Consider the following 25,708-nt stretch of genomic DNA (forward strand, 5'->3'; position numbering starts at 1 on the left):
TTACATTTGTGTTAGATTTTGAATTTAAATGAGGAAAATACACCAAGAGTTTCTGTATTTAAAATCTTTTTATTGCAATGCTACCCATTCCACTGGTCTTATGTAGTGATTAAAGTGTTGCATTCAATAATCTAGCCAGTAATGAACATGCTTAAATGATATGTAAGTGAGTTAGCATTGCTTTGTGGAACTAAAAGTTGTCACCTTACATTGTCACATCAATTAGATAAGGAACTATTGATGTCTTGCCATTTCAACATATCCCAGTGGCGTGAGTCCCAGATGTCTACATCTAGTGACCCTTGAAGAGAGAAATAATGTATCTTTTCTTTCTTTTTCTTTTCTTTTGCAGTAGTTGTGCTTTCACTATTCTCTACTGAGAAATATTATGACCGAAGGCAACTGCTCATTCTTATCGGAGGAAAGAATTTATTAAAAACAATCTATGTCTAAATTCCAAGAAGAGAGAAAACCTATGGATCTCTCTGTATAGTCTACCAATGTGCTTACCTATTTCAAATATTTTTTTTCCTAAATTGAGTTTGTAATGTCAAGGTTTCAGGGTACAGGATTTTTTTTGGTTCAGTGGTTTATGGCTAGACTCATGAACAGTGACTACCACACTTCCATTTTTCTACAAATGTGGTTGCCCTTGGGTGTTGACATTGTAGAAAACAGAATTCATTAAAAGTATAATTCAAATTTAGTTTCCTGTTACGACTCCTGTTTCTTCTTGTCACGAGGTTGTCTCTAAGGAGAAAGATGCCAGAGGAGGGGCAAAAACATTTGTGCATAAACATAGACACTAATACACAAACACTAATTTATGTCTTAGTGTCTTTTTTTCTTGGTTCTCCCCAATAAGATTTAAGTGATACTAACAGATTTTCAAGAGGCACTTTAAAATAAACAAAACAGTGAGTATCTAGGCAGAAAGCCATATACTTTCAGATCTCAACATGTTTATAATATATATGAAGACAGAAACACAGAAACAACATAAATAACTATATCCTACTTGGTTATTATCTGCAAGTTATTATTTTTCAGGGAAGAGTTTAACCATAGATACATCATTGAGAGGAAGAACAGTAGAATATTGAGGGCAAATGGTGATGGTGGTGGGGTATCTTTGTTACCTAGGAAGAACATTGAGAATCTAGGGGAATTTTCAATTTTGAACCCCTGTGCTCTGCAACAGGGCATTTGTTTTGCTGACTGAATGCTCTTTAGGTATCCGGGAGAAGAATGATTGTAAAGACTACAGATGAAATTTTCTTCTTTGGCTTTTTCCATAATACCATAAATATGAACCGTGCTGAGTTAGGGGGTAACATTCATTGGAGAATATCCTAAACTGCACTTTGAACACGTCTTGGCCTCTATGGCATCATTTAGAAACTCAAGCCTTTGTGGGGTTTCTGACTTTTCTATTTATATGGTGGGTTGGCAATCTTATAATGACATTAGTTTTGTGACCAGTTACCAAAGAGTTGTTATTATTTTTAGAAAATTAGGCTATCGTTAAATGTCTACAGCAAAGTTAAAAACAGCCCAGAAAAGTGTGTGATAGGATAGTTTAGAAACCTCCTCACCTGGATATTTGGTACCATGGAATTCAACAAGGAATGTTGGACACTTCTCAAAATAAAAGTAATTTAAATTCAGTCTTACAAAAGGTTATGTTATAGAATATATTGAAAAAAAGAAGGTTAGTTGGAAAGTCAAACATGTTAGAATTTGGCATTTACCAGGCTTTTGGATATAAAAGTGCTTCTCATATGTCAAGGCAAAATTTATATTCTCTTTTCCTCAATAGCATTTTATGAGATTAAATATTCCTGTTCTACATAAATAGAATAGAAACATCTCTCTTTTTAAGTGTCATGAAAATAAGAAATGGCCTCTGTACAAAAAGGTTTTTAAAATTTCTCCTTGCTATATCATTTTGGTTAATTTAGGGGGCATAATTTGTGGGGACATTGTGATTGTTTTTTCTTTTAAAAAATTTTTCATTGTTATTTTAATTGGAGAATAATTGCGTCACAATGTTGTATTGGTTTCTGCAGTGCAAATCAGCCATTATTATATGTATATCATGTTCCTATTGAGCCCCCTTCCAGCCCCTCATCCCACCCCTCTAGCTTGTCAGAGAACACCAAGCTGAGCTCCCCCCATGCAACATAGCAGCTTCCCACTAGCTAGCTATTTAACCCATGATAGTGTATATATGTCAATGCTACTTTCTGAATTCATCCCACCCTCTGACTCATTGGAAAAGACCCTGATACTAGGCAAGATTGAAGGCAGGAGAAGAAGGGGGCGATAGAGCGGGAGATGGTTGGATGGCATCACCAACTCTATGGACATGAGTTTGAGCAAGCTCTGGTAATTGGTGATGGACAGGGAGGCCTGGCATGCTGCAGTCCGTGGGGTCTCAGAGAGTTGGACACGACTGAGCGACTGAACTGAACCAAAGCTCGTGTGATCCTGAAAATAGTGAAAGTGTTAGTTGTTCAGTTGTGTCCAACTCTGTGTGACCCCATGGATTGTAGCCTGCTGGGCTCCTCTGTCCATGGAATTTTCCAGGCAAGAATACTGGAGTGGGTAGCCATTCCTTTCTTTGGGGGATCTTACTGACCCAGAGATTGAACCCAGGTCTCCTGCATTGCAATCAGATTCTTTTACTATCTGAGCCATCGAGGAAGCCCAGTGTGATGCTGAGACAGTGGCAAATGAAGGATGAGGAGGAAGGAAAATGATGGACTAGTAAATGCAGACAAAGCTGATGCACATCCATAGTTCCAGTAGCATGATTGATGAGCTGCTTAATTTCAAATGGTTTGTCTTGCTGAATTTGGAGTTTAGCCTCTGGCCCTTAGCCTCTCCCTTTGTGACTTGAGTATTTTCTGGGCATGTACATGCCAGTTTTCTTCATAGCTTGTTGTGATTTATTTATCTTCACATTCTTCAGTGATTTGAAATGTCGCATTTTCTTATACTGAAATTTTGTACCATACATATTTAGCATATGAATCTTTGGCAGCTAATCTTTTTCTTGCAATCATTTGTCTTTCTTGTCTGAAGCTGGTATCGTGTTTTAATTGTTATGGTTTCTAATAGTCTATATTATCTAGAATGGCGTAACTCCCGTTATCTGTTTTTCCTTTGATATTTTAAGAAAAAGAGTGACTATGAAAAATAATTCTGGCTTTGTCTTATTGTTTTAAGAATTTGTATCTCTTACTTAGTTGTAAACTTGTCAGTTTCTTTTAATTTCATTTTATGTAAATATTTTACTTATGTGAAAGTGTTAGTCACTCAGTTGTGTCCGACTCTTTGCAACCCCATGAACTGTCGCCTGCCAGGCTCCTCTGTCCATGGAATTCTCCAGGCAAGAATACTGCAGTGGGTTGCCATTCCCCTCTCCAGGGGATCTTCCCAGCCCAGGACTTGAATCTGGGTCTCCTGCATTGCAGGCAGATTCTTTACCATCTGAGCTACCAGTGTGCTTAGTTGCTCAGTTGTGTCCAACTTTTGCTACCCCATGGACTGTAGCCCACCGGGCTCCTCTGTCTGTAGGGATTCTCCAGGCAGAAATACTGGAGTGGGTTACCATGCCCTCCTCCAAGGGATATTACCAACCCAGGGATCGAACCCAGGTCTCTCACATTGCAGGTGAATTCCTTACCATCTGAGCCACCAGGGAAGCCCTATCAGCTACCAGGAAAGCCCCCAAATACTTTACTTGTATCTTCATTTTAATACAAGTAAGATAAGTATGTCTTTTAAAAAACTATCATTGTCAGATTTGCTTTCAGGTTTAAAATATACAGGTAAAATGGATATGGCCACCTTCCATGTTTGTTTTGAGATGTAGTATAATTTTAAAATAATTTGGCTCTTAAATAGCCTATACCCTTTTCCTTTTTTAAAGATAGATTTCCTAAAAACTTTTTATGTGTATGTATATATTATGGGCTTCTCTGATAGCTCAGTTGGTAAAGAATCTGCCTGCAATGCAGGAGACCCCAGTTCAATTCCTGGGTCAGGAAGATGCGCTGGAGAAGGGATAGGCTACCCACTCCAGTATTCTTGGGCTTCCCTTGTGGCTCAGCTGGTAAAAAATCCACCCACAATGTGGGAAACCTGAGTTTGATCCCTGGGTTAGGAAGATCCCCTGGAGAAGAGAAAGTTGACCTACTCCTGTATTCTGGCCTGGAGAATTCCATGGACTGTATAGTCTATGGGGTCGCAGAGTCAGACACGACTGAGCGACTTTCACTTTCATATATATATATATATATATATGTATATATATATTTCATACACACACACACACACACACACACACCCCACATCTTCTTTATCCATTCATTTGTTGATGGACACTTAGGTTGCTTCTCTATCTTGGCTATTGTAAATAAAGCTTCAATGAACATAGCAGTGTATATGTCTTTTCGAATTAGTGTTTTCAAATTTTTTGAATAAATACCCAGAAGTAGAATTCCTGGATCATATGATAATTCTCTTATTAATTTTTTGAGGACTCTCCATACTGTTTTCCATAGTGGCTGCACATCAACTTACATTCCCACCAACAGCACTTGAGGATTTCTTTTTCTCCAAGTCTTAGCCAATACTTGTTATTTCTTGCCTTTTGGATAATAGCCACTCTAATAGGTGTGAAGTGATAGCTCATTGAGATTTTGATTTGCGTTTACATAATAATTAGTAATGTTGAAATCTTTTCATATACCAGTTAGCTATCTGTATGTCTTCTTTGGAAAAATGTCTTTTCAACTCCTCTGCCCATTTTTAAATGAGTTTGGGTTTTTTTTTTCCTTCTTGTTGTTTGTTTGTTTGTTGTTATTGAGTTCTGTGAATTCTTTATATATTGGATATTAATCTGTATCAGATAACTATTTGTAGATATCTTCTACCATTTTGTAGGTTGTCTTTTTGTTTTGTGGGTGGTTTCCTTTGTTGTGCAAAAGCTCTTTAGTTTGATATAATCCCATTTGTTTATTTTTCTTTTGTTTCTCTTTTCTAAGAAGACATACTTAGTAAGATATTGCTAACACTCATGTCAAAGAGCATATGGCCTATGTGTTTTCCTAGGATTATGGTTTCAGAGCTTACATTCAAGTTTTTAATCCATTTTAAATTGATTTTTGTGATGGTGAAAGATAGTTGTGTAGTTTCCTTTTCTTGCATGTGGTTGTTAAATTTTTCCAACATCATTTAAGAGACTATCACTTCTCCATTGTATGCTCTTTGTTCCTCTGTCATAAATTGTTTATAATGTGTGAATTTATATTGGACTTCCAGTTCTGTTGCACTGATCTATGTATCTGCTTTTTTCTTTTTACCAGTCCCATGCTGTGTTGATTGCTGTGGCTTTGTGAAATAGTTTGAAATGAGAGTACATGCTACCTCCAGGTTTTTTTTCCCCCACAGGATTGCTTTTGCTATTTGGGATCTTTTATGGTTCCAAATAAATTTTAGAATATTTTTGTTCTATTTCTGTGAAAAGAGTTCTTGGGATTTTAATGAAAACTGCATCGAATCTGTAGATTTTTAAAGGAAATATGGACATTTTAGCAAAGTTAATTCTTCCAATCCATGAGCACGGAATATCTTTCCATTTATTTGTGTCTTCTTCAGTTCTTCCAACAATGTCTTACAGATTTCAAAATACAGGTCTCCCACCTCCTTAATTAATTTCTAGGTAGTTTATTCTTTTCATTGTGATTATAAATGGGATTATTTTCTTAATATCTATTTCTCTACCTCATTGTTAGGGTATAGAAATGCAACAGATTTTTGTATGTTCATTTTGTATCCTACAACTTTACTGTGTTCGTTATTTTTCATATTATTTTGGTGGCATCTTTATAGTCTTCTCTATATAAAATTAAGTCATTCACAAATAGTGACATTTTCACTTGTTGCTTTTCAATTTGGATGCCTTTTATTTCTTTTTCTTACCTAATTGCTCTGGCAAGGACTTCCAATACTATGCTATTAAGAATGGCAATAGTGGATATTCTTGTCTTATTCCTGACTTTAGTGGAATAGCTTTTTGTTTTTTCACCACTGAGTATAATGTTAGCTGTCATATGAGTTTGTCATATAAGGCCTTTATTATCTTGAGACATGTTTCTGCTATACCAATTTTTTGAGAGTTTATCATAAATGGGTGTTGAAGTTTTTCAAATACTTTTCTGCGTATATTGAGATGATCTTATGGTTTTTTATCTCATTGCCCCTTTTTCTTTTATTTTTATTAATTCATTTTTCTGATTTTCCTTAGCTTTATTTTATTGATCTTTTTCTAGCTTATTAAATGAATATCTGCTTCTGTGTTTATTTTTATTGATTCATTATTGCTACTTTTCTTATGGTTATTTTATTGAATTTTATTGAAATCTAACAGTTTATCAAATTGAATACATTGTTCATTTATTTTAATTCATTTTTTAAAAAGACCCCTAAATATCATGCTTTTTCCCCCTTTGAGTCCATCTTTTGCCACAATCATTAGGTTTTATGTTCTTAATGTTAAAATAGTTTGTAATTGGAATTTTGATTTCTTCTTTAGTCTGTGCCATTTTGGAATATTTTATTTTAAATTTACCTTCTATGTTTTTATTTTAAGATTATCTTCTGATATTAATTTCTGTTGTGTTTTTGTGTATGTGATCCACATACTTGTGCATTGTGTGAGCAAATAGATGGCCTGAAGTGAAGTGAAGTGAAGTGAAAGTCGTTCAGTCACGTCCGACTCTTTGCAACCCCATGGACTTTACAGCCTATGGATTTCTCTAGGCCAGAATACTGGAGTGGGTAGCCTTTCCCTTATCCAGGGGATCTTCCCAATCCAGGGATTTAACCCAGGTCTCGAACCCAGGTCTCTCACATTGCAGGCGGATTCTTTACCAGCTGAGCCACAAGGGAAGCCCATAGACGGCCTGCTTGATTTTTATGCTTTATAGCTCTGATATTTTTATCTGTCCGTAATATATGATCTTTGTTGTTGTTGTTGTTTTGGCTATATTGAAATACAATTTAAAAATCCTAGTATATTTAAAGTGTACCTTGTGATGATCTTATATGTATATGTTATAAAGGATTTTCATAATTCAGGTTAATTAGCACAATTATTATATAAATAAATAATAAAACCTTGCAATATATAGGATGGTCATTTGCTTTTAGCTTGTTGAAACTATTTTTTGTTGGTATTTCAATGAATTTGACCTCTTGTCTAATAACATTTTGAAAATTAAATTATAGAATTGTTGTGGAAATGATTTTATTTTCCTTTATTTTCAGATCTATGTGAAACTTCTCAGAGGTAAAGGGAAAGGAATCTTACAGAAATATTATTGCAGTGGGGAGTCATCTTTAAAATGGATATGTGTGTTACTCGTTGGGAGAGGAATTGGACCTTAAATTATCTGATAAAACCTAATTGGCTTCTTAAATTTTGGGAGAAAGTTCCCCCTTTAGATGTAATTATGGGAAAGTATATTGAGATTTGCATTTCAGATCCTAGAGGGACGCACACACTGTTTTTGTTTCTAAATTCATGAAAAACATAGTAACCAAATATTGGACAATCTTGTAAATCTTGTTCGCAATAAGACTATTATTCCTAGGCAGCAAAGAGTTATGACTCTTTGAGAAAATCTAGATCCTGTTGAGAAATCTAGATCCTGTGTTGTGACAATTATTGTATAACTTCTTAGGAAATGTATCTTGTGAGCCATGATAATAAATCACAACTGAGACCCCAGGAAGAAAAGAGAAGAATGTGCATTCTGCTGCTTTTGGATGGAATGTTTCGTATATGTCTGCTGGGTCCATTTGGCCTATAGTGTTTTTCCAGTCTGCTGTTTCCTCATTGATTTTCTGTCTGGATGATCGATCCATTGTTGAAAGTGGGATATTGAAGCCCTGGGCTGTCTCTGTGTTGTTGTCTATTTCTTCTTTCAGTTCTGTTAGATTTGCTTAATGCATTTGGATGTTCCAATTTTGGGTGCATATAGATTTACAATTGTTATATTCTCTTGATGAATCAACCCCTTTATCATTATGTAATGACCTTTGTCTCTTGTTACAGTTTTGGCCATAAAGTTTCTTTTGTCTGATACAAATATAGTTACCTCTGCTGATTTTTTTTGTTTGTTTGTTTTCCTTTTTGTGGAATAACCTTTTCCATCCTTTCACTTTGAGCTTTACTGTCGTTTCACTTTTGTCTTTGAAACTGAAATTAGTCTCTAATAGGCAGCATATAGTTAAGTCTTTTTTAAAAAAAATCTAATCATCTATTCTGTGCCTTTTGATAAGAGAATTTAATCCATTTACTTTTGAACTAATTATTGTTTGACAAAGATTTACTAATGCCATTATTAATAGTTTTCTGGTTGTTTTATAGTTTTCTGTCTTTTTCTTTTTCTCTTGCTGTCTTCCTTTGTGAAAAGTTGATTTTCTGTAGTTGTATGATTGATTCCCTTCTCTTTTAATTTTGTGTATTTACTGTAGGTAATTACCTTGTGCTTTATGAGGCTTAAATAAAACCTAGATATAATAGTCTGTTTTAAAATGATAACTACTTACCTTTGATTGAATATGAAAACTCAACACATTTATTCCTCACACGTAATTTTGTTTTTGATGTCAAAGTTTACCTCATTTTATTCTGTGTATCCATTGACAAGTTATTTTAGCAATACTTATTTTTAATACTTATGTCATAAACTTTTATACTAGAGTTAAGTAATTAATACAGCCCTATATTACAGTATTATAGTTTCTGATTTTGACTAGACACTGTTGACTCTTTAACAACACAATTTGAACTGCATGGGTTCATTTACACATGGCTATTTTTCAGTAGTAGATACTACAGTCCTATACGATTCCTGGTTCATTGAATCTGCCAAACAAGAAACATCATTTAGAGGCCAGATTATAAATTATACATGGTTATCCCCTCAACATTGTTCGAGGGTCAACTGTACTTACTTTTATTATTGTGTCATACATTTTCAGAAGATTTATTGTTACTTAATAACATTTTAAAGTTTCAGCTTAAAGAACTCATTTAAGCACTTCTTACTCTTTTTTGTAAGGCAGATCTAGCAGTGAGGAACTCCTTCAACTTCAGTTTGTTTGGGTAAGTTTTTATCTCTCTTTCATGTCTGAAGGGCAACTTTGCTGGGTAAAGTACCCTTGGTTGGTAGTTTTATCTTTCAACAATTTGAATATATTATCCCACTTTTTCCTGGTTTGCTGAGAAATCTGCTGGTAGCCTTATAGAAATCTCCCTTGTATGTGAATATTTTTTTTTTTCTCTCACTGCTTTAAATTTGTTTTTCTTTGTCTTTGATTTTAGGCAATTTATTATAATATGTCGTGAAGAAGATTGTTTTGAATTAAAATTTTAGGAACACTTATGAGCTTCAAGAACTTGTATGTCCAAATAGCTTCTCAGTTTTGAAAAGTTCTCAACCTTTGATTCTTTAAATAAACACTGTGCTGTTTTTGTTCTGCTGGGACTCTCATAACCTATAGATTGTTTCTCAATAGTATTCTGTGCCTCATATAGCCTTTATTTACTTTTTTCATATTTTTTCTTCTTTTTTTTTTTTTGACTCTGGTGGTGGTAGTTTATGCTAAGTCATATCTGACTCTTGTGACCCCGTGGACTGTAGCCTGCCAGACTCCTCTGTCCATGGGATTCTCCTGGCAAGAATACTGGAATGGGTTGCCATTTCCTTCTTCAGGGGATCCTCCCAACCCAGGGATTGAACCCAGGTCTCCTGCTTTGCAGGCAGATTCTCTACCAGCTAAGCTATAAGGATATTTAAATGATCTGTCTCTACTTCACAGATTCTGCTTGATCCAGTCTACTGTTGTTACTGTCTGTTGTGGGTTTGTTTTTTTTTTTTCCATTTCACTTTTTGTATTATTCATCTCCAGAATTTATTTGGTTCTTTTTGTGATTTACATATCTCTGTTGAACTTCTCATTTTGTGTATTATTTTCCTGATTCCACCAAACTCCTGGATTTCCACAAGAGCTCTCTCATTCCTGGGTTATTGTCAAAAATGGTGTTCTTTTAAGGGAGGATGTTATTAATAGAAAACTCTTATTCAGCCTTATTGGTGATGTCACCAGAACTAGCATATTTTAAATTTCTTTTGTAGGTGAAGATTTTTAATCTTATTTGAAATCTTACAGATTTTTTCTTTATTCACTAGTTAAAAAAAATGATGATTTAAGTCTTTACTCAATTATTTTAAAGTTAGATAGGAAAAAAGAAAAGGATATTAAAACAGAAAGATTACAAATCAATTCAAAATAGATAAATGATACTGAAGATGGTGATTTTAAGGCCTGTATAACTGTTCTATAAGATCTGATAACCAGTGAAATTGGTCAGTCGTGTCCAACTCTTTGCAATCCCATGGATTGTAGCCTACCAGGCTCCTCCATCCATAGAATTTTCCAGGCAAGAGTATTAGATTGGGTTGCCATTTCTTTCTCCAGGGGATCTTCCTGACCCAGGGATAGAACCCAGGTCTCCCACATTGCAGGCAGACACTTTACCATCTGAGCTACCAGGAAAGCCCATAAGATCTGATAAGGAGAAAGTAAAAGATAATTGAGAAGTGGAAAAACAAAGACTGTATTTCAAAGTAGGTCTTTACTCATTTATCTTTTTTTCTGGATCCATGAGTCTCCCTTCTGTGAGGATGCTAATTTCTTTCTGAAATTTTCTTTTGGCTTCTCCAGTAAGAAAACTTTTAGAAGTTTGTTCTGAAGTTTTGGAGCATTGTTCTCTCCTTTGTTATATGCTTTTTTTTTTTTTTTTCCTGTATCATTGAAGAATGCACAGATTGAGCATATTTTCCTTGTTTTAGCTTCTTTTCTACCTTTTCTACAGTGATGGTCATGAAAATTTCAATGTTCAGTTTATAGTTTAACAGGCATTGTTTTCATTTCATTAGCATTCTCTGACAGTTTTTAAGGTACTTCAGTTGCAATTTATCTTCTTTCAACTCCCATAGTCTGATGTGTTTGATACTCTAAGGAGAAATTATACATGGTATCTGTAATTCCCCCCAAGTCAGGGTTATTCCTCTGTGCCTTATTCACCTGTTCTTTCCACTTCATCCACCAAAGTTTTTACCTATTTAGGCTCATATTTCTAGAATGTATACTACCAGCCTCTTCCCCCTACTGTATGGGTTTCTTTTTGTTGTTGTTGTTCTCTTAAGGATAATAGGATGATGAGAGAAAGAGTATTTGCCTCAAAGAATAATTCCTAAAGCCAAGAACTCTGGACAACTCTCTTATAAAGAAAAGAAGGATGTATTCTTAATTTTCTATGTCTTTGAGCCTGCTGACTTGAAGTGAAAATTGAATATTGCATGGTATCATTAAATTCCCTTTTGGGTTTTCAAAGTTAGCATCTATCTATTCCTTATAGATTATGGAATTGGTTTTCTGTGAGTTTGCTTTTAAAATTTGTCTTCAGTGGTTTTAGTGATAAGCATTGAAGGGTGCTAGCCAGAAACTATTTGAACTTGAACCTCCTATCAGAAAGCTGAGGAAAAAAACAGTATTTTACTTTTGTTTAGAGATTGAACACTAATAATTTAATTTTTGAACCTTTATCTCTGCTTGGAATTAAGACACAATTCTATGTGTAATATTAAAATATGAATTCAAAATAGGATCTATTCTTTCCGTTTTTGAAGTAAGAATAGCTCAAATGGTAAGAGAGAACCCTAAAAGCTCAAAAATTACTGTTAAAATGTAACAGAATTTCACAGGGTTTGAATCCACTGTGTTATATTCCAAATGCCTTTCATCTGTTTGTTGTATTTTCCAAATTGTGATAGATGATATAACTGGAAAACAAGAATTTCCTTTATGCTGCAGATTTGCAAGGGTCACACAAGTAGAAAATGAAAGGTCAAATAATCTGCAGAAATCAGCCTCACTGTTATATACATTAATAAGAAAACATAATTGAGTTGCATGTGTTAAAGAAATTAAACCATTCAACAAATTGTTCTTAATAGAGGAAAAAATGATATAGGAATTAAAATTGACATGAAAAACACAGGAATATGTTGAAAGGTTGGAGTGGGAGGAAAAGTGATAGAAGTTAGTGAATGTTTATTTGAGTGTGCAATTGCATGTTCAAAATAGTGATCTAATTATGTATCTAGATATAGTCATTGTTCTTCCATAGTTATGATGTATGTATTCTCTATGTGTAATTTTCAGTTGTGTATTTTTCAAAATCAAGTTTCAGAGGAATAAATTTATTTACAATTAGTTTAGGAATGTGTTTATACCGTATTTTGAAACAAGTAGAAAGATTTTTCCTCTTCTGAATGGTTATAAAGGTAAATAACTTCTCTGATCTTTTAGGTAAACACATTTACATTAATTGAATGCCAGGAAGTTAGCTGTAAACAGGAGATATTAGGGAAAAATAACATACTTGATGCAAGTGAATTTTCTGTACCTGATCAGTTATTTGAGATTCTACCTATAATTTGCTTTTATTTTACTGATAGATGTTAGTTGAGCTGAAGAGAGATGAAAAGAATTGTCAGACTACATATAAACCATGGCCAAATAAAGAATTCACAGTTTTTATTCAAGTAGAGGGATTATCCAGAATTCAAGTACAAAAATAACTAGAAACTCTAGGAATACATTATTTTGAATGTACATTTGAACTAGCTGAAAATCCTACTCTAGGGTTGAATGTGCTAGAAGCATGTTAATCACATCCATAAAAATGAGTAATTTATAACTGGGGTGGGCTTCACACTTGGAACATCTTGAAGTTGTTTCTTCTTTGTATATGCCAAATTAAGCTTGCATTGAAGCTATATTGTGTTAAAATTTTCACAATATTTTAACATTGGCATCTCTTAAATAGATATTTAAAGTGGCTTAAATATTCTCTCCTATAAATAAAAATGCTTTGACTTATAAGAAGGTGAACCTACTGACCTTTGTTTATAGAATAATACCAAAAATTTTATTATAAGGAGTATTTCAGTAATTGGAACCCTATTTTTATTACACAATTGGGTGTACAATCTCATGGAAAGTAATTTCCCCAGAAGACTGAGTAGTTAAAACCATCATTTTAGTGATGAAGTTGAGACAATGACCTGATTTAAATATAAATGGACACTATAATATGCTTCTAGACTTATTTATTTCCATCTAACTGCTTATTTTTCTCACATTTAAAGTTCCATAATACATTTTTACCATCTATGTTAACAAGTTCTATTCATAGTGAATCTTAGAAAACTCTCCAATGATTCTTATTTCTCCATGCTTGTAGCTTTTATTACTTTATTTTAAAAAATTTAATTTTTATTGAAGGATAGATGATTTACAATATTATATTATTTTCAGATGTATAGCACAGTATTTTGGAATTTTTGTAGATTATACTCCATTATAAGTTATTATAAGATAATGGTTATAATTCTCTGTACTATATGATATATCCTTGTTGCTTATCTGTTTCATACACAGCAGTTTGTATCTCAATCCCATACCCCTAACTTGTCCCTGCCCCTCTTCCCTCACCCCTTTGGAAACCACAATTTGTTTTCTGTATCTGTGAGTCTGTTTCTTTTTTGCCAGACATTCACTCTTGCTATGTCCTTATATGGCAGAAAGGGAGAATTCTGGTCTCTTCAGTCCCTTAGAAGGGCTCCAACCTTGTGACCTAATTACTTCCCAAAAGCTCCATCTCCTAATATCATCACATTGGGAGTTATATTTTAATATATGAATTTTGGGAGGACTCAAACTTCTAGTCCATCACAACCATGAACTTGAAAAATATTATCTTATGTTTTCTTCTAGTAGTGTTGTAGTTTTAACTTTGTCTGTGATCCATTATGGATTAATTTTTGTTTATCATCTGAAGTTAAAGTAGAGAATTATTTTTTTTCCCATGGAAATCAAGTTTCCATAAGGATATTGCTAGAGATGGCTGTTTATGGAACAGGAAGCAGAACCTTACCAGACACTGACTCTTCTGATACCTTGATTTTGGACCACTCAGATTATGAAACTGTGAGAAATACATTATATTGTTTAAAAGCCACCCAATCTGTGATATTTTGTTACAGCAGCCTGAACTAAGACAGTAGTTGGCCAATATTTCTTTATAAGATGAAAAATAAAAGTTGATAAGTTAGACTGCTCATCAGAAGACATGATTAAGTAAATGTTATGGGATGCAAATATTTGTAAAACTTATCTAACAAAGGACTTTAGTAAGTATTATATAAACACCTCCCATACTCAGTAAGAAAAATACAAATCAATAAACATGGACAAAGTACTTCAGTGGATGCTTTGCAAAGATACATGCATGAATACTTGTAAAGAATGTTTGATATTTTTAGTCTTCAGGGAAATGCATTTACAACCGCAGTGTGATATTACTATGTACCCACTAGAATGGCTAAATTGAAATCTATTGACATCACCAAATATTGCTGAGAATTGGAGTCACTGAACTTTTATAGATTGCTGATAGGAATATTAAATGTTATAAATACCTTTGAAAAGGGATTTTGCAATTAAAAAAAGCCAAATACACCTACCCTTTAGCCCAGTAATTCTACTGTGGTTATTTACCCATAAGAAATACAAATTTATATACACATGAAGACTTGTTTAGAATGTTTATAGCAGCTCTATTCACAGTATCTCCAAACCAGAGACACCTCACATGTTTATAAATATGAGAATGAATAAACAAATGTTGGTATAGTTATACAATGGAATGCTGTTCCTTAGTAAAAATGAGTGAACTACTGATCCATGCAACAACATGAATGACTGTCACAAAAGAAAAGAACCAAAATAAAAAGAATACATCATATATAATTCCATTTATAGAAAGTTCTAGAACAAAATTGGTGGCATTAATGGTAAAGAACCTGCCTGCCAGTTCAGAAGACATAACAACAGTGGGTTCAATCCCTGGGCAGGGAAGATCCCATGGAGAAGGGCATGGCAACCCACTCCAGTATTCTTGCCTGGAGAATCCCATGGACAGAAGAGCCTGGCAGGTTATAATCCATAGGGTCACAAAGAGTCAGACACGACTGAAGCAACTTAGCATGTGTGCACAGAACAAAACTAATGCAAGTTTACAAAAAAAAGAAAATTGCCTCTGTGAAGAAAAACTGACCAGAAAGAGACATGAGAGAACTTTCCAGGTGATGGAAATGCTTTATATCTTCATAAGGGTATGTGTTGCCTGGGAGTCTCTATTTACCAAAATTGTACTATTAGCGTTTATGCATTTTCCTGAATTAAACTTACCTGAACATTTAGAAATGTTAATAACAGTAGTTGCAAAAGTTAGAAAATACTTCTAATTTTATAAAGTATATTCTTGTTTCCTTTGTTTCAAATTTCCCTTATAAATATATTTATGAGTGAATAAATTTCAGCTTTTGAGAACTTGGATTAACCTTTAAACAATGATGAAAATGTTGACAGCATTAAAAAATTCCTGTTTGCCTAAGAAACAAAATTATGTAATATTTTGACAGTGCACTGCATATTTATTAATGTGCCTATTTACTTATAGATCAAGTTTTTATTTTATTATTTTAAATCAAGTGGAAACAGCCATCTGGCTCTGAGTTTACCTTTCAAATGCTTTAAACAGTTGTCCAGGGCAGCATATAAAAATAAAGAAATGCAGGTAGCATCAAAGAATGAAAAATAACTTGTGAATGTGATAAAGTTCTACGGATTACAGGATTTCTGAACTACTAAGGATTTGGGGTAGATATTATTTTAACAGACTAAAAAATCTTTCTGTAGATCATTTTGATAGTACTACTCAGAGTTATTTTTCCAAAGTTGGAAATTGCCTTAGAAAAGAAGTAGGATCAAATGTTATTTAATTAAAGTAATAATTTTAATCTTAATAACCCTCCAACATGTTGACATCATAATTTTTTCCTTTATTTTGGAGAATTATTTTGTCATCTTGTATTTGAATTTAATTGTTATTACCTTTTATAAAGGTAATAAACCTTTTGTCATACAATTGCACAATAAAAATGAGTATGGCTATTCTGTTTCTGTTTGCATAATATTTTAAGTAAACTGGTAGTCAGTGTTCAGGAATCTTTTTAACCTCTCTTCGACAGAAATAGCTTAGAAAATAGTTCATCAGTTTTCCTGATAGGAAAAAAAGAGAAATGTATACACTTATAAATGAGCATAACCAAGAGAAAGACACAATAACCAGCAAAATGATCTCCAGTAAAAGACAAAATAACCAGCAAAATGATTACCCCAAATAATCAAGAAACTTTAGACTTCCATGATATACATCATCAAACAAAGGCTGAAATAAAGCTTCTTAATCAGTAATGCTTATGGCATCTTTTATTAAGTGAATTCCAAAGGGATGAATCTGACGAATCTCTGCATTTTGGAACCAGAAGTGCAGTCTAGACCACAGCACAGCAAGTTTTAAAGCTCAACGTATGGGAGCAGAGTTACTGCAGAAGTCATTTAGAGCTGAACAAGTCACAGAGTGTTGAGTGAGGAAGGAGCCAGTCTGGCGCTGTCATGGCTGGTGTGAAGGGTTCTCCACTATGGCTCAAGGCAAAGGCTCCTGGTGATGCATGGTTCATGTCAAGTCTATGTTTTATTTATTTTGGCTTCACTACATGATTCTGAGCCACAAGCTTTTGTTTCCTGGGGATTAGGCTAGGTAAAAATCTCAGCATTAGAGCCCATATTCAGCATTCTGTACGTTTGGTGAAACTTATCTGAGCTGGGATGAGAACAGAGTGACTGTCTCTAGCAGCTGTGGACACATTCTAGTTGGGGCATAGCTTATAGGCTGTATTATGGCTCATAAGATGGTGGGAGGGGTGGTGGAAGCAGGTTGCTCTTACTGTCAGCTGCTTCCTTTGTTAATGTTTGAGCTGCCCATTTTAGTTTTCAGTATTTCCTTATCTCCAGCTCTAGTCTTGACAGTTAGTCGAGTAACCAACAGTGACAGCAATCAGGTTGGGTTTCTACCCCATTAGAAAACTGGTAGAGAGGGAGAAGGTGAGGAAATCGGTGGGTTCTGCTGTTAGCACTAAACGCAAGTGGTCTAGAGACGCTTTCACCCACGTTAAGGTCAAAAACAGATGAACATCAAATGCCCAAGAAATAGCAACATTGAGAAGAAACAAGGACATTGAGTGATTTTGCTGAAGAGTGTAGATGATCAGGTTTGTAAGAAGCCCAGCAAAACAAACTTATGGCCAGAAGAAGTTTTCCTACCACTGCACTGCGCTTGGTAAAATTGCAAAATGTGGGGAAGATAAAAAAGCACAAGCACAGTATTGAAGATTGGGGCAAATCCTGAAGATGTTCACCAAGGAAAGGAATCTTGGCAAGATCCAGAGTGAGAAGGCAAGGGGAAGAGAAGGAGATGGTTAGAGCAGGGCTTCTAGGGCCCTGAGACCAACCGTGCCAAAACATTCTCTTCCCCAACAGATGAGCTGAATCAGAAGCTGAAGGTGAGGCCCAGCAGTCTATTACAAGCCCTCCAGGTGACTCTGCATGCTGACGGTTAAGAGCTGCAGGCTTTGCCATAGTTGAAAAGAAGTGTTTTAATATACAGATATCCCCCTAAGCTTTGAGGTGCTCTTTTACCATCCTCCGTAAGTATGGAGATGTTTTGTATTTGGTTTTTTGCAGGAACTGTTAAATGTCTATATTTCCCATACTTTTCCCCTCAAGTTCCTAAAAGATCTGAAAATACTGAGAAAGGATGATGTGGAGAAAAATGCGGTTGAGGCCACTTTTAGATGGATGGAAACAACCTTTTACAAGTAGATTAAAATTTAACAGTGGATTTTTAGTATGTGAGTGATAGCTGTTTTTCACAATTGACTGTAAAACATTTGTATTATATAATGCCATCAAAAAAAAATGATACTTAGGTGTTGATGCACAGCATTATTGGAAAACAGTGAAAATTTCATTCCATTAATTATGTTTTTCTCATTAAAAAATAATGTGTCTTTTAGAGTTAGTTTTCTCATCATGTAGTTTTCTATGTGTATATGTGGGAATGGACATAAATTCAGACATATACACACACACACACAAACACACAAACTCATAGAGTTTGATATCATAACTAATGTAAAATGTTGAATTCTGCAATTTATTATAGACATTTTCCTGTGTAACTAAAAGCTTTATAATATGGATATATTATAATTTACACAACTGTTGTTTCATTGTTGCACATTTCTTTGTATAATATAGAATTCTTTTAGAGAGCATTTGTGTGCATACTTTCCAGGTCAAAAACTCTTCTTAAGCTGCTTTCTAAAAAGACAGTTTCACTGTATTCTATCATAGATATACAATTATTCTTGTCTTGTTGTTCACTTGCCAGGCTTATATGTTGCAATTTTTATTTTTGCTATTTACAGATGGAATGTCATTGTGTTGGTTTGCATGTCTTAGATGGCTAATGAGACTGAAATGTAAAATTCTGTCTTCCCTACCTTTGTTTTTTAGGATTTTCTTCATGATTAACATTATATCTTTCATAAGGATTTTACTCTTATCCATCATATTGTAACAGATATTTTGATGTTTAGGCATTTACCTCCTAATTATATTGTTGATTTTTAATTCAGAGGAGTAAATTCTTTCGTTGTGATCAAACAATATCCTTTGATATTGATGATTTTGTGCAAAGAATGCTATGGGAAAATGGAATCTTATACTTACATTACCTGAATAGTAGATACCATTAGTAGTTTGATATTTAATCTGTGGCATATAGTTAGCTTTTATTTTTGGAATTTCACAGCTTTAAAGCTACAGCTAAAGAAAGGCAGATGGTTAACTTGTTTTCCACTTCCCTGCAAATATCCAAGACAGAAACCAATATTATCAGTCTCTAATGGAGGCTGGCAATGTCAAGATGGTTTGTGGCCATGTCAAGATATTAAGTTTGTGTCCAGGTCATTGCTCATTAAAGATGCTGCTCTTTGGACCAACAGGAGACCCAGCAACAGGATCCTAATAATTTCTGATGCTACCTCATGTCCCTTCAGGACAGTGCAGAACATTTTGTTCTTTAGAAAATACTCAGGCCTCTTTCCTTGTTTCAATACTTACCATTTGTTGTTTGTACTAGTGGACTGTAACTTTCGTTTTGTGACGATGAACACATAGAGGAAAGATTTAAAAATCATTGTGCGGTTGCTTCATCTGTGTCCCCATACTCCTCCGTTACTTATTTAATATGAACATATTGCTTTTCTCAGATATAAATTCTATTAATTCTGCTGCTGCTGCTGCTGCTAAATTGCTTCAGTCGTGTCCAACTCTTTGCGACCCCAAAGATGGCAGCCCACCAGGCTCCCCCGTCCCTGGAATTCTCCAGGCAAAACATGGAGTGGGTTGCCATTTCCTTCTCCAATGCATGAAAGTGAAAAGTGAAAGTGAAGTCACTCAGTCGTGTCCGACTCTGTGCGACCCCATGGACTGTAGCCCACCAGGCTCCTCCATCCATGGGATTTTCTACTAATTTTCTATTAATTCTACTGATTAGTTAATATTAATAAACAAATTGTTAATAATTGACTCTTCCACAGTCATTTATTATTTTTGTGTCATTCCTTAATTTTCACCAATCATTAACTTCTTTTTTTCCTTCCTCATATTTTTTGTCTCCCTGAGATCTTCAGAATGTGAATCAGTCTCCATTCTGTTATGATGTTAATCATCTGCTTCTCATAAGATTCCTCTTTGGTGCCTCGTGCTTTCTGTTATGCTCTCATTGCTGTTGGTCTTCTATTATTTTAATTTCATTTTCTTCTACCCACCTCCACCATTTGCTACTGTCAGATAAAAAAGCTTGCCACATGAAATAAGCCTATGCTTCATATGCATGTATACATTTTACCAAAGCTGCTTGTAGACATCACTCCTACTCACACATATGAGATTGCAAATACCAGTCTCTTTGTAACTCAGCAATCATTTCTAAACATCTGGAGATATATTTCTTCCACATTAGTAAATGACTGTGCCAACTAATCCTCATCATTCGCCAAAGAACTCAGAGTTTTGCTACATTAATCTACCCAGTCGAACAATTCAGGAAAAATCAATTTTGTGACATGAAATTAAAAGATGTACTGCCCAAATTGTGGTGTCTCCAAAGTGGCATTTTTCTTTTTTGGCCAGACTGGAAACCCTTATCTGGCACAGTTTTAGCTGGGGTTTCCTGACTCCTTTACAAGCCATAAAAAGTTTTGTCAAATCAAAATAACTATGCATTTAATTACTATTTCCCAAATTTCCATTTTTGGGTGAAACAGATTTTTTCCCTTGTCAGGCTATAGCCATAATTGCTTCATTGTCTAGTGTTAATTTGCATTTTAATTGAGCTTTAAACATTTAACCAGAGTATAGTCCAAAGGAGATTCTATAACCATCACAAGAGTTATTTTTTATTGCTATTTTAGGAGCAGGGAAGTCTGCTTCCACCTTTGGGTGGGGAAAGAGCTGTAACCTTCAAAGCAGGCTCTTCAGGGCTGCGTTGAGAAAAATGGAACAGAAGTTAGGAATGGAGAAATTAGAAGAGACAGATGGTGAGAGATTATAATGATTTCTAGGATCACTCAAATTGTCTGAGTTTTATGCCAGAATTTTTTTATTAGTTAGGGCAGCATGTCATGCTTATTTTGAGTTCCCACCGACATATTTAATGCAGTTACACTGGACCTTCCATTCTGTTGTTTCTTTGAGTTTTTAAGGAATTTGAAGCAGCCTACATTGGACTTTGTCAGAGTTTCCAGCATCTGACAAATTTGAATGTTGTAAATGTTTCCTGAAGCATTTCTTTTAAACCACTCTGGGGAAAGACATGAAAGTAAGATGACTAGTTTTAGATTATCTGCGTTTAGAACTTTTAGTTGCAAAAATATAGTGATGGTGTCTTCAATGTGAAACAAGGGGAAGATTTTAGTAGGCATAGTAGCTGTTGATTCAAATACAATTATACATGTTCCTTCGCTGTTTTCTCTTAGGTGAATAAGCAGCTTTAGTTTATTATGAAAATTAGAAATCTCTAAGATGCATTTATAGAATGAATTCTCAAATATAAGGTACATCCATGGCATAATCTGGTGAGTATGAAATGCTCTGGCGAAATACTCATATCCCATTGCGATCCTCAGTGTTCCTGTTGCAATTATGGTTGGAGTGTCAAGAATAAAACCAATTAGACGTGTGACCGAAAGTAACGAAAATTCTGTATGTTCTTTGGAGAAAATATGAATGCTTCCTTGTAAATGAGAAACTTCAAAATGAAAGCACATAAAATACCAGCTGTAGTCTGCTCAGCATGACTCAAACTTTTTATTTTATTTTATTTACTTATTTTTGGCCGTGCCGTATCTTTGTTGCTGGGCAGGCTTTGTTGTTGCGGTGAATGGGGCTGCTCTCTAGTTGCAGTGGGCAGGCTTCTCACTGCAGTGGCTTCTCTTGTGGAGCGCAGGCTCTAAGACACGTGGGCTTCCATGACTGTGGCACGTGGGCTCGTTAGTTGTGGCTCCCAGTCTCTAGAGCACAGGCTCAGTAGTTGTGGTGCGTGGGCTTAGTTGCTCCACAGCATGTGGAATCTTCCCGAAGCAGGGATCAAACTTGTGTCCCTTGCATTGGCAGGTGGATTGTTTACCACCAGGGAAGCCCCAAACTTTTAAAAATAAACTTTTATGAGTGCTAAGTTTTGAATTCCCTAACTACTTGAAACAAAGTACCCAGTTACATACAGGATTCCTTATAGTTAGGAAACTTCCTTTGTATATGTTTTACCAGTTGACAATTTGTAGCATAGTCTCTCCTACGTCAGTCAGTCAGTCAGTTCAGTCATGTCGGACTCTAGTACGACCCCATGAATCGCAGCACGCCAGGCCTCCCTGTCCATCACCAACTCCCGGAGTTCACTCAAACTCTTGTCCATCAAGTCGGTGATGCCATCCAGCCATCTCATCCTCTGTCGTCTTTCTCCTCCTGCCCCCAATCCCTCCCAGCATCAGAGTCTTTTCCAATGAGTCAGCTCTTAAAAGCTGTGCATTTAGTGCACTCCTCATTTTATTTTTGCTTTGTTTTGCTATGTATAGAAACATGAAGGGCCAAATAAAGGGTCTTGAAACTTTGCGGGGAGGGACAGCACATTTGCACTTTAACAGGAATCCTCTACCCAAGGGTGAGGAAAATTCATACTTATGTAGCAGTTTGGGAGGTCAAAGTTAGAAGCTTCTTTCTGTTTGATGGTAAATGATCATTTAACCTCTTACTCTGTTTCAAATAAGATAAAACATAAATGAAAGGTCATCAGTATATGTCATCAGTGATATAATCCAAGAGGAAGATGAATTAGAGGGAAACTGGTTGGAACTTTGAAATAAAGAAAAAAAAATACATGGCCCTCTAGAACACAGGTTGGTGTCCTCTTCTAGAGCCCAGGTTGAGTATCTCAGGATAAGAGATGAGAGATCTCTAGGAACTAAAGTTCAGATCCAGGCTCACTGTAGGTAACCTGGGTGTGCAGGAGGGGCTGTATCATTTATTTAGTTTCTCAAATTGTATGTTCCTCAACTTCAAGTTAGTATGAAAAATCCTTGAAGAGTCTTCTTAGCAGGGATCCAAGATATAATATTAACATTGTAAGTTGGTTTTGAAATCACCCTTGAATGAAAGGACCCACCTATATAAGATCTTTCTCCTATTAAGTGGTAAAGGCAGGACTGAAATGGCCCCTCTTAAAAGTTGAGTGTTTATTCTGATTTTGTGAAATTTGTAAGTAGGTACTGTTGACTTAACCATTTATACTTTTAAGTTAGAGAAGTTTTCTACTACCTATGTTTTTTTAATATTATATCTGTAGTTTATACTTTGAAATAATTACCCAGTATTATTTTCCAGTTCATAATTGAGTAGTTAACCATTCAGTGCAATGACTTCTAGGATTTGCTTAAACCTTAGCATCATCTGCTGGATTCTTAAACTGCAGTAGAAAGCTAGTGTTATGTGAATAATTAATACATGTTCCACTCAAATATTAACTTAATTGGTATATTTAATAGGTTTGAGTCAATCTGCCTTTTTATTCCTTCCTCCCTCCAAAAAAGGCAAGATGTAACATGGAAAGAAATAAGTGATGCCCGTCAATCTTGTGGCTGTTTGTTAACACATTGTGTTGCGTGTTGGCTGACCACTGCCCCCCGCATTGTCAGTTTTCTTCATTGTATAAATGGTAAAATAGTCGATTTAAAATTTTCTGTAATATGGGATCCTTCTCTATTTTTTAAATTATTGTTGTGAAGTTAGTCCAGATTATATGGTCCTTAAACTTAGGCAGCACAAAAATAGACGCTTTAGCTGGCATGGTCAGGTACGGGTGGAAGTTGGAAGCAAATTTTAGGATTCTACCTCCCCTTAGCTGTGTGATACAAGCATTAACTTCCACCAACTAGGATCCGGTTTCTTCATCCGTTTAAAGGGAAACAGATTTTTGTCTAAAACGTCTCAAAATCCGGATATTGAGTACTGCACAAGTGTTCAGTGATTTCAATAAAACTGTTCTTGTGTCAAAAAAAAAAAAAAATACATGGAGTAGTTTTTGTCAGCAGCCCTTGAGCAAACACAGCAGTGTTTTATCAGACCAAAGGTTGCAGAGGTTTAGAAAGACCCCTTCCCACTGGAATCTCTCAGTCACATCTAGAAATGTAGTTTCACTTAATCAAAATTTTATATAGCTTCGGGCCTAACATTGATGCTAAACAAGTTCTTATGAATCCGATTAATGGATGCACTCTTAGGGTGCTTAAGGCATCAGAAATGAGGTATTAAGAGTCAGAATCCTCCCTCTAGGAGCTTACACAGAAAAGCAGCACACAAATAGCAATGATATCAGAAATTATTGAGAGGGGTTGGTGGATGAGGGGAATAGAGAATCACTGATTTAAGAATGCAGTCATTTAAAGCCATTTTAGAACTTTGAAGGATATCAGTGATAGAAAAGTCCGGGGAGAGGACAAAAAGCTTCTGCTTAGGGTGGGAGAAGGAGGCAAGATTAGAAATTGCTATAAGAAGGAAGTAACATTTGAGCTGAGTAGGAATTTTATATTCAGAAATGTGAATGTGTGTGTATAGAGAAAAGGAACAGTAGTCCATTCCAGATTGAGGGAATGTAGGTTATTAAATTTTCCATCCTACATTTATTGATCGCCTCCTATGTAACAGACCTTAAACTAAGTGTTGGGAACACAGGATACATAAAGAAATGTAGTTCTTATCTTTGAAGAGCTGCCCACAGTTGGAGAAGCACTCATTTGCAGAAGCAGTATAGTCAGGTGTGTGCTAGAGGCGGATCCTGGCGCCCTAAGACCTGCAGGAGTACCTCCCCTCCACAGTAGCAGCAGCGTGTTGTTGATGTTGTTCAGTAGCTCAGTCATGTCTGACTCTTTATGGCCCCCTGGACTACAGCACACCAGGCTTCCCTGTCCTTCAGCATCTCCTGAACTTTGCTCAAACTCAAGTCCTTTGAGTCAGGGATGCCATCCAACCATCTTGTCCTCTGTCATCCCCTTCTTCTCCTGCCTTCAGTCTTTCCCAGCATCAGAGTCTTTTCCAATGAGTCGGCTCTTTGCATCAGGTGGCCAAAGTGTTGGAACTTCAGCTTCAGCATCAGTCCTTCCAATTAACATTCAGGATTGATTTTCTTTAGTATTGACTGGTTGGATCTCCTTGCTGTCCAAGGGACTCTCAAGAGTCTTCTCCAACACCACCGTTCAAAAGCATCAGATCTTTGGCACTCAGCCTTCTTATGGTCCAACTCTCACATCCATACATGACTACTGGAAAAACTATTGCTTTGACTAGACGGAACTTTGTCGGCAAAGTAATGTCTCTGCTTTTGAATATGCTATCTAGGTTTGTCATAACTTTTCTTCCAAGGAGCAAGCGTCTTAATTTCATGGCTGCAGTCACCATCTGCAGTGATTTTGAAGCCCAGGAAAATCAACTTTGTCACTGTTTCCATGTTTCTCCATTTATTTGCTATGAAGTGACCACAATTGCAGAAAACTAACCAAACTGATTACATGCATCACAACCTTGTCTAACTCAATGAAACTATGAGCCATGCTGTGTAGGGCCACCCAAGATGGACGGTTCATGGTGGAGAGTTCTGATAAAACGTGCTCCACTGGAGAAAGCAATGGCAAACCATTTCAGTTTTCTTGCCTTGAGGATACTGCATGAACAGTGTGTAAGGCAGCAGAGTGGGCGGGGCTCAGTCTCCAGGCTCCTCAGCCCGGCTGAAGCTGGGTGAACTCCACCATCCAGCAGAGGGCGTGTTTTGTCTTTTTCTTAGACAAGTTGTTGACTATTTCTCTTCCCTCTAGACCACTTTGGTGGCTTAGATGGTAAAGTGTCTGCCTACAATGCAAGAGACCCGGGTTCAATCCCTGAGTCAGGAAGATCCCCTGGAGAAGGAAATGGCAATCCACTTCAGTACTATTGCCTGGAAAATCCCATGGACAGAGGAGCCTGGTAGGCTACATATAGT

General features: G+C 35.7%; 1 protein-coding gene across 6 annotated transcripts in view; it reads left to right on the top strand.

The window, feature by feature from the left end:
- PDE4D (phosphodiesterase 4D) overlaps positions 1–25,708 on the top strand; it is a 1,603,025-nt gene that overhangs the window by 202,228 nt on the left and 1,375,089 nt on the right. The gene's annotated exons all lie outside the window — the stretch shown is intronic.

This window comes from Bos javanicus, chromosome 20, assembly GCF_032452875.1.
Source record: "Bos javanicus breed banteng chromosome 20, ARS-OSU_banteng_1.0, whole genome shotgun sequence".
Classification (NCBI taxonomy): Eukaryota; Metazoa; Chordata; class Mammalia; order Artiodactyla; family Bovidae; genus Bos; species Bos javanicus.